The following is an 11,242-nucleotide window of genomic DNA, read 5'->3' on the forward strand; positions in this document are numbered from 1 at the left end:
GACCCATTTCTTGGACTATTACTCACTGTTTTGGGTTCCCGAAGTGATTTCCATAGTTGTTGAACCCCAAGGTGTGCTTACATGTTGGTCATCAACACTCGTAGTTTTGGCCGACTTAGTTTATTTCATGGACTATTACTCACTGTTTTGGGGTCCCAAAGTGATTTACATTGTTGCCGAACTCCAAGGTGCGTTTACGTGTCGGTCATCAACAATCACAGTTTTGGCCGATTTTGGTTCGTTTCGTGGACTATTACTCACAGTTTTGGGGTCCCAAAGCGATTTCCATGGTTGTCGAAGTCCAAGTTGCGCTTATGTGTCGGTCATCAACAATCACAATTTGGGCCGATTCTGACCCGTTTCATGGACAATTACTCCGTTTTGGGGTCCCGGAGTCATTTCCTTGATTGACGAACCCCGGGGTGCCTTTACGTGTCGGTCATCAAGACTCATATATTTGGCTGATTCTTGTCTGTTTCATGCACTATTACTCACTGTTTTGGGGACACAGAGCGATTTCCACGATTGATGAACCCCGGGGTGCGTTTATGTGCCTGTCGTCAACACTCGCAGTTTTGGTCAAATCTGGCCCGTTTCATGGACTATTACTCACCGTTTTGGGGTCCCAAAGCGATTTCCAGGGTTGTCGAACTCCAAGATGTGCTTACGTGTCGGTCATCAACAATAACAGTTTGGGACGATTCTGGCCTGTTTCTTGGACTATTACTCAGTTTTGGGGTCCCGGAGTCATTTCCAGGATTGACGAACCACGGGGTGTGTTTACGGGTCGGTGATCAACACTGACATATTTGGGCGACTCTAGCCGTTTCGTGCGCTATTACTCAGGGTTTTGGGGACGCGGAGCGATTTCCACGATTGACGAACCCCGGGGTGCGTTCATGTGTCCGTCGTCAACACTCACAGTTTTGGCAAATTCTGACCCGTTTCTTGGACTATTACTCATCATTTTGGGGTCCCAAAGCGATTTGCATGGTTGTCGAACTCCAAGGTGCGCTTATGTGTCGGTCATCAACAATCACAGTTTGGGCCGATTCTGGCCCGTTTCTTGGACTATTACTATGTTTTGGGGTCCCAGAGTCATTTCCATGATTGGCGAACCCCGGGGTGCATTTACATGTCGGTCATCAACACTCACATATTTGGCCGATTCTAGTCCGTTTCGTGTAGTAGTACTCAGGGTTCTAGGGATCCAGGGCGATTTCCACGATTGACGTACCTCGGGATGCGTTTATGTGTCCGTCGTCAACACTCACAGTTTTGGCCAATTCTGACCCGTTTCTTGGACTATTACTCACCGTTTTGGGGTCCCGAATAGATTTCCATAGTTGTTGAAACCCAAGCTGTGCTTACGTGTTGGTCATCAACACTCGCAGTTTTGGCCGACTCTGGCCCTTTTCATGGACTATTACTCACAGTTTTGGGGTCCCAAAGCGATTTCCATGGTTGTCGAACTCCAAGGTGCGCTTACGTGTCGGTCATCGACAATCACTGTTTGGGACGATTCTGGCCCGTTTCTTGGAGTATTACTCAGTTTTGGGGTCCCGGAGTCATTTCCATGATTGATGAACCTCGGGGTGCGTTTACGTGTCGGTCATAAACACTCACATATTTGGCCGATTTTAGTCCGTTTTGTGCAGTAATACTCAGGGTTTTGGGGACCCAAAGCGATTTCCATGATTGATGGACCCCATGGTGCGTTTATGTGTCTGTCGTCAACACTCACAGTTTAGGACAATTCTGACCCATTTCTTGGACTATTACTCACCATTTTGGGGACCCGAAGCGATTTCCATAGTTGTTGAACCCCAAGATGTGCTTACATGTTGGTCATGAACACTCGCAGTTTTGGCCGATTCTGGCCCGTTTCATGGACTATTACTCACCGTTTTGGGGTCCCAAAGCGATTTTCATGGTTGTCGAACTCCAAGGTGCGCTTATGTGTCGGTCATCAACAATCACAATCTGGGCCGATTCTGGCCCGTTTGTTGGACTATTACTCTGTTTTGGGGTCCCGCAGTCATTTCCATGACTGATGAACCCCGGGTGCGTTTACGTGTCGGTCATCAACACTCACATATTTTGCCGATTCTAGTCCGTTACGTGCAGTAGTACTCAGGGTTCTGGGGACCCAGAGCGATTTCCACGATTGACGAACCTCGGTGTGCGTTTATGTGTCCATCGTTAACACACATAGTTTTGGCCAATTCTGACCCATTTCTTGGACTATTACTCGCCATTTTGGGTTCCCTAAGCGATTTCCATAGTTGTTGAACCTCAAGGTGTGCTTACATGTTGGTCATCAACACTCGCAGTTTTGGACGACTTGGTTCGTTTCGTGGACTATTACTCACTGTTTTGGGGTCCCAAAGTGATTTACATTGTTGTCGAACTCCAAGGTGCGTTTACGTGTCGGTCATCAACAATCACAGTTTGGGCCTATTCTGACCCGTTTCTTCGACTATTACTCTGTTTTGGGGCCCCGGAGTCATTTCCATGATTCATTAACCTCGGGGTTCCTTTATGTGTCGGTCATCAACACTCACATATTTGGCTGATTCTTGTCCGTTTCATGCACTATTACTCACTGTTTTGGGGACCCAGAGCGATTTCCACGATTGATGAACCCCGGGGTGCGTTTATGTGTCTATCATCAACACCCACAGTTTTCTCCAATTCTGACCTGTTTCGTGGATTATTACTCACCGTTTTGGGGTCCAAAAGTGATTTCCATAGTTGTTGAACCCCAAGGTGTCCTTACGTGTTGGTCATCAAAACTCGTAGTTTTGCTCGACTCTGGCCCGTTTCATGGACTATTACTCACCGTTTTGGGGTCCCAAAGCGATTTCCAGGGTTGTCGAACTCCAAGGTGCGCTTACGTGTCGGTCATCAACAATCACAGTTTGGGGCAGTTCTGGCCTGTTTCTTGGACTATTACTCAGTTTTGGGGTCCCAGAGTCATTTCCAGGATTGACAAACCGCGAGGTGCGTTTACATGTCGGTCGTCAACACTGACATATTTGGCCGACTCTAGTCTGTTTCCTGCACTATTACTCAGGGTTTTTGGGCCCAGAGCGATTTCCACGATTGACGAATCCCGGGGTGCGTTCATGTGTCCATCGTCAACACTCACAGTTTTGGCCAATTCTGACCCGTTTCTTGGACTATTGTTCACCGTTTTGGGGTCCCAAAGCAATTTGCATGGTTGTCGAACTCCAAGGTGCGCTTATGTGTCGGTCATCAACAATCACAGTTTGGGCCGATTCTAGCATGTGTCTTGGACTATTACTATGTTTTGGGGTCCCAGAGTCATTTCCATGATTGGCGAACCCCGGGGTGCGTTTACGTGTCGGTCATCAACACTCACATATTTGGCCGATTCTAGTCCGTTTCGTGTAGTAGTACTCAGGGTTCTAGGGATCCAGGGCGATTTCCATGATTGACGAACCTCGGGGTGTGTTTATGTCTCCGTTGTCAACACTCATAGTTTTTGGCAAATTCTGGCCCGTTTCTAGGACTATTACTCACCGTCTTGGGGTCCCGAAGCGATTTCCATAGTTGTTGAACCCCAAGGTGTGCTTACATGTTGGTCATCAACACTCGCAGTTTTGGCCGATTCTCGCCCGTTTCATGGACTATTACTCACCGTTTTGGGGTCCCTAAGCGATTTTCATAGTTGTCGAACTCCAAGGTGCGCTTATGTGTCAGTCATCAACAATCACTGTTTGGGCCAATTCTAGCCCGTTTTTTGGACTATTACTCTGTTTTGGGGTCCCGTAGTCATTTCCATGATTGACAAACCCCGGGGTGCATTTACGTGTCGGTCATCAACACTCACATATTTGGCCGATTCTAGACTGTTTCGTGCAGTAGTACTCAGGGTTCTGGGGACCCAGGGCGATTTCCATGATTGACGAACCTCGGTGTGCGTTTATGTCTCCGTCGTCAACACTCATAGTTTCGGCCAATTCCGACCCATTTCTTGGACTATTACTCACCGTTTTGGGGTCCCGAAGCGATTTCCATAGTTGTTGAACCCCATGGTGTGCTTAGATGTTGGTCATCAACACTCGCAGTTTTGGCCGATTCTGGTTCGTTTCATGGACTATTACTCACCATTTTGGGGTCCATAAGCGATCTACATGGTTGTCGAACTCCAAGGTGTGCTTACGTGTCGGTCATCAACAATCACAGTTTGGGACGATTCTGGCCTGTTTCTTAGACTATTACTCAGTTTTGGGGTCCCGGAGTCATTTCCAGGATTGACGAACCGCGGGGTGCGTTTACGTGTCGGTCATCAATCCGTTTTGTGCAGTATTACTCAGGGTTTTGGGGACCCAGAGCGATTTCCACGATTGACAAACCCCGGGGTGCGTTCATGTGTCCATCTTCAACACTCACAGTTTTGGCCAATTCTGACCCGTTTCTTGGACTATTATTCACCGTTTTGGGGTCCCGAATCGATTTCCATTGTTGTTGAACCCCAAGGTGTGCTTACGTGTTGGTCATCAACACTCGCAGTTTTGGCCGACTCTGGCCCGTTTCATGGACTATTACTCACAGTTTTGGGGTCCCAAAGCGATTTCCATGGTTGTCGAACTCCAAGGTGCGCTTATGTGTCGGTCATCAACAATCACAGTCTGGGCCGATTCTGGCCCGTTTGTTGGAGTATTACTCAGTTTTGGGGTCCCGGAGTCATTTCCATGATTGATGAACCTCGGGGTGGGTTTACGTGTCGGTCATAAACACTCACATATTTGGCCGATTTTAGTCCGTTTCATGCACTAGTACTCAGGGTTTTGGGGACCCAAAGCGATTTCCATGATTGACGAACCCCGTGGTGCGTTTATGTGTCTGTCGTGAACACTTACAGTTTAGGACAATTCTGACCCGTTTCTTGGACTATTACTCACCATTTTGGGGTCCCGAAGCGATTTCCATAGTTGTTGAACCCCAAGATGTGCTTACATGTTGGTCATCAACACTCGCAATTTTGGCAAATTCTGGCCCGTTTCATGGACAATTACTCACCGTTCTGGGGTCCCAAAGCGATTTTCATGGTTGTCGAATTCCAAGGTGCGCTTATGTGTCGGTCATCAACAATCACAGTTTGGGCCTATTCTAGCCCGTTTATTGGACTATTACTCTGTTTTGGGGTCCCGGAGTCATTTCCATGATTGACGAACCCCGGGGTGCGTTTACGTGTCGGTCATCAACACTCACATATTTGGCCGATTCTAGTCTGTTTCGTGCAGTAGTACTCAGGGTTCTGGGGACCCAGAGCGATTTCCACGATTGACGAACCTCGGTGTGCGTTAATGCTCCGTCGTCAACACTCCAAGGTGCGCTTACGTGTCGGTCATCAACAATCGCAGTTTGGGTCGATTCTGGCCCGTTTCTTGGAGTATTACTCAGTTTTGGGGTCCCGGAGTCATTTCCATGATTGACGAACCCCGTGGTGCGTTTATGTGTCTGTCGTCAACACTCACAGTTTTCTCCAATTCTGACCTGTTTCGTGGATTATTACTCACCGATTTGGGGTCCCCAAGCGATTTGCATAGTTGCTGAACCCCAATGTGTCCTTACATGTTGGTCATCAAAACTCGCAGTTTTGGTCGACTTTGGCCCGTTTCATGGACTATTACTCACCGTTTTGGGGTCCCAAAGCGATTTCCATGGTTGTCGAACTCCAAGGTGCACTTACGTGTCGGTCATCAACAATCACAGTTTGGGACGATTCTGGCCTGTTTCTTGGAATATTACTCAGTTTTGGGGTCCCGGAGTCATTTCCAGGATTTACGAACCGCGGGGTGCGCTTACGTGTCGGTTATCAACACTGACATATTTGGCCGACTCTAGTCCGTTTTGTGCACTATTACTCAGAGTTTTGGGGACCCAGAGCGATTTCCATGATTGACGAACCCCGGGGTGCGTTCATGTGTCTGTCGTCAACACTCACAGTTTTGGCCAATTCTGACTCGTTTCTTGGACTATTACTCACTGTTTTGGGGTCCCAAAGCGATTTGCATGGTTGTCGAACTCCAAGGTGCACTTATGTGTCGGTCATCAACAATCATAGTTTGGGCCGATTCTGGCCCGTTTCTGGACTATTACTCTGTTTTGGCGTCCCTGAGTCATTTCCTTGATTGACGAACCCCGGGGTGCGTTTACGTGTCGGTCATCAACACTCACATATTTGGCCGATTCTAGTCTGTTTAATGTAGTAGTACTCAAGGTTCTAGGGATCCAGAGCGATTTCCACGATTGACGAACCTCGGGGTGCGTTTATGTTTCAGTCGTCAACGCTCATAGTTTTGGCCAATTCTGACCCGTCTCTTGGACTATTACTAGCCGTTTTGGGGTCCCGAAGGGAATTCCATTCTTGTTGGACCCCAAGTTGTGCTTACATGTTGGTCATCAACACTCGCATTTTTGATCGATTCTGGCCTGTTTCATGGACTATTACTCACTGTTTTGGGGTCCCAAAGCGATTGACATGGTTGTCGAACTCCAAGGTGCACTTATGTGTCAGTCATCAACAATCATAGTTAGTGGCGATTCTGTCCCGTTTCTTGGACTACTACTCTATTTTGGGGTCCCGGAGTCATTTCCATGATGGACGAACCCCAGGGTGCGTTTACGTGTCGGTCATCGACACTCACATAATTGGCCGATTCTTGTCCATTTCATGCACTATTACTCTCTGTTTTGGGGACCCAGAGAGATTTCCACGATTGACGAGCCCCGGGGTGCGTTCATGTGTCCATCGTGAACACTCAGAGTTTTGGCCAATTCTGACCCGTTTCTTGGATTATCATTCACCGTTTTGGGGTTCCGAATCGATTTCCATAGTTGTTGAACCCCGCAGTTTTGGCCGACTCTGGCCGGTTTCATGGACTATTACTCACAGTTTTGGGGTCCCAAAGCGATTTCCATGGTTGTCGAACTCCAAGGTGTGCTTACGATTTGGTCATCAACAATCACAGTTTGGGCCGATTCTGGCCCGTTTCTTGGAGTATTACTCAGTTTTGGGGTCCCGGAGTCATTTCCATGATTGACGAACCCCGTAGTGTGTTTATGTGTCTGTCGTCAACACTCATCGTTTTTGCCAATTCTGACCCGTTTCTTGGACTATTACTCACCGTTTTTGGGTCCCGAAGCGATTTCCACAGTTATTGAACCCCAAGATGTGTTTACATGTTGGTCATCAACACTCGCAGTTTTGGCCAATTCTGGACCGTTTCATGGACTATTACTCATCGTTTTGGGGTCCCAAAGTGATTTACATGGTTGTCGAACTACAAGGTGCGCTTACCTGTCGGTCATCAACAATCACAGTTTGGTCCGATTCTGGCCCCTTTCTTGGACTATTACTCTGTTTTCGGGTCCCAGAGTCATTTCCATGATTGATGAACCCCAGGGTGCGTTTACATGTCGGTCATCAACACTCGCATATTTGGCCGATTCTAGTCCGTTTCATGCACTATTACTCGAGGTTTTGGGGACCCAGAGCGATTTCCATGATTGACGAACCCCGGGGTGTGTTTATGTGTCCGTCGTCAACACTTACAGTTTTCGCCAATTCTGACCCGTTTCTTGGACTATTACTCAATGTTTTAGGGTCCCGAAGCAATTTCCATAGTTGTTGAACCCCAAGATGTGCTTACATGTTGGTCATCAACACCCGAAGTTTTGGCCGATTCTGGCCCGTTTCATGGACTATTATTCACCGTTTTGGGGTCCCAAAGCGATTTGCATGGTTGTCGAACTCCAAGGTGCGCTTATGTGTCAGTCATCAACAATCACAGTTTGGGACGATTCTGGCCCGTTTCTTGGACTATTACTCTGTTTTGGGGTCCCTGAGTCATTTCCATGATTGACGAACCCTGGGTGCGCTTATGTGTCAGTCATCAACACTCACATATTTGGTCGATTCTAGTCTGTTTCGTGCAGTAGTACTCAGGGTTCTGGGGACCCACAGTGATTTCCACGATTGACGAGCCCCGGGGTGCGTTCATGTGTCCATCGTGAACACTCAGAGTTTTGGCCAATTCTGACCCGTTTCTTGGATTATCACTCACCGTTTTGGGGTTCCGGATCAATTTCCATAGTTGTTGAAGTCCAAGATGTGCTAACGTGTTCGTCATCAACACTCACAGTTTCGGCCAATTCTGACCTGTTTCTTGGACTATTACTCAGTTTTGGGGTCCAGGAGTCATTTCCAGGATTGACGAACCGCGGGGTGCGTTTACGTGTCGGTCATCAACACTAACATATTTGGCCGACTCTAGTCCATTTTGTGCACTATTACTCAGGGTTTTGGGAACCCAGAGCGATTTCCACGATTGACGAACCCCGGGGTGCGTTCATGTGTCCGTCGTCAACACTCACAGTTTTGGCCAATTCTGACCCGTTTCTTGGACTATTACTCACCGTTTTGGGGTCCCAAATCGATTTCCATAGTTGTTGAACCCCAAGGTGTACTTACGTGTTGGTCGTCAACACTCACAGTTTTGGGGTCCCAAAGCGATTTCCATGGTTGTCGAACTCCAAGGTGCGCTTACGTGTTGGTCATCAACAATCGCAGTTTGGGTCGATTCTGGCCCGTTTCTTGGAGTATTACTCAGTTTTGGGGTCCCGGAGTCATTTCCATGATTGACGAACCCCGTGGTGCGTTTATGTGTCTGTCGTCAACACTCATAGTTTTTGCCAATTCTGACCCGTTTCTTGGACTATTACTCACCGTTTTTTGGTCCCGAAGCGATTTCCATAGTTGTTAAACTCCAAGATGTGCTAACGTGTTCGTCATACACACTCGGAGTTTTGGCCGATTCTGGCCCATTTCATGGACTATTACTCACCGTTTTCGGGTCCCAAAGCGATTTTCATGGTTGTCGAACTCCAAGGTGCGCTTATGTGTCGGTCATCAGCAATCACAGTTTGGGCCGATTCTTGCCAATTTGTTGGACTATTACTCTGTTTTGGGGTCCCGGAGTCATTTCCGTGATTGATGAACCCCGGGGTGCGTTTACGTGTCGGTCATCAACACTCACATATTTGGCCGATTCTAGTCCGTTCCGTGCAGTAGTACTCAGGGTTCTGGGGACCCAGAGAGATTTCCACGATTGACGAACCTCGGTGTGCGTTTATGTGTCCATCGTCAACACTCATAGTTTTGGCCAATTCTGACCCATTTCTTCGACTATTACTCATTGTTTTGGGTTCCCGAAGTGATTTCCATAGTTGTTGAACCCCAAGGTGTGCTTACATGTTGGTCATCAACACTCATAGTTTTGGCCGACTTGGTTCGTTTCATGGACTATTACTCACTGTTTTGGGGTCCCAAAGTGATTTACATTGTTGTCGAACTCCAAGGTGCGTTTACGTGTCGGTCATCAACAATCACAGTTTTGGCCGATTTTGGTTCGTTTCGTGGACTATTACTCACAGTTTTGGGGTCCCAAAGCGATTTCCACGATTTCCACGATTTCTTGGACTATTACTCAGTTTTGGGGTCCCAGAGTCATTTCCAGGATTGACAAACCGCGAGGTGCGTTTACATGTCGGTCATCAACACTGACATATTTGGCCGACTCTAGTCTGTTTCCTGCACTATTACTCAGGGTTTTGGGGCCCAGAGCGATTTCCACGATTGACGAATCCCGGGGTGCGTTCATGTGTCCATCGTCAACACTCACAGTTTTGGCCAATTCTGACCCGTTTCTTGGACTATTGTTCACCGTTTTGGGGTCCCAAAGCAATTTGCATGGTTGTCGAACTCCAAGGTGCGCTTATGTGTCGGTCATCAACAATCACAGTTTGGGCCGATTCTAGCCTGTGTCTTGGACTATTACTATGTTTTGGGGTCCCAGAGTCATTTCCATGATTGGCGAACCCCGGGGTGCGTTTACGTGTCGGTCATCAACACTCACATATTTGGCCGATTCTAGTCCATTTCGTGTAGTAGTACTCAGGGTTCTGGGGACCCAGGGCGATTTCCCTGATTGACGAACCTCGGGGTGTGTTTATGTGTCCGTTGTCAACACTCATAGTTTTTGGCAAATTTTGGCCCGTTTCTAGGACTATTACTCACCGTCTTGGGGTCCCGAAGCGATTTCCATAGTTGTTGAACCCCAAGGTGTGCTTACATGTTGGTCATGAACACTCGCAGTTTTGGCCGATTCTGGCCTGTTTCACTGACTATTACTCATCATTTTGGGGTCCCAACGCGATTTACATGGTTGTCGAACTCCAAGGTGCGCTTACGTGTCGATCATCAACAATCACAGTTTGGGCCGATTCTGGCCCGTTTCTTGGACTATTACTCCGTTTTGGGGTCCCGGAGTCATTTCCTTGATTGACGAACACCGGGGTGCGTTTACTTGTCGGTCATCAACACTCACATATTTGGCTAATTCTTGTCTGTTTCATGCACTATTACTCAACGTTTTGTGGACCCAGAGCGATTTCCATGATTGATGAACCCCGGGGTGCGTTTATGTGTTTATCGTCAACACTCACAGTTTTCTCCAATTCTGACCTGTATCGTGGATTATTACTCACCATTTTGTGGTCCCAAAGCGATTTCCATAGTTGTTGAACCCCAAGGTGTCCTTACGTGTTGGTCATCAAAACTCGCAGTTTTGGTCGACTCTGGCCCGTTTCATGGACAATTACTCACCGTTTTGGGGTCCCAAAGCGATTTCCAGGGTTGTCGAACTCCAAGGTACGCTTACGTGTTGGTCATCACCAATCGCACTTTGGGACGATTCTGGCCTGTTTCTTGCACTATTACTCAATTTTGGGGTCCCGGAGTCATTTCCAGGATTGATGAATTGCGGGGTGCGTCTTCGTGTCGGTCATCAACACTGACATATTTGGCCGACTCTAGTCCGTTTCGTGCACTATTACTGAGGGTTTTGGGGACCCAGAGCGATTTCCACGATTGACGAACCCTAGGGTGCGTTCATGTGTCCGTCGTCAACACTCACAGTTTTGGCCAATTCTGACCCGTTTCGTGGACTATTACTCACTGTTTTGGGGTCCCAAAACGATTTCCGGAGTTGTTGAACCCCAAGGTTTGCTTACATGTTGGTCATCAACACTTGCAGTTTTGGCCGATTTTGGCCCGTTTCATGGACTATTACTCACCGTTTTTGGGTCCCAAAGCGATTTACATAGTTGTCAAACTCCAAGGTGCGCTTACGTGTCGGTCATCAACAAT

This window comes from Triticum dicoccoides, chromosome 1B (assembly GCF_002162155.2).
Source record: "Triticum dicoccoides isolate Atlit2015 ecotype Zavitan chromosome 1B, WEW_v2.0, whole genome shotgun sequence".
Taxonomy (NCBI): Eukaryota; Viridiplantae; Streptophyta; class Magnoliopsida; order Poales; family Poaceae; genus Triticum; species Triticum dicoccoides.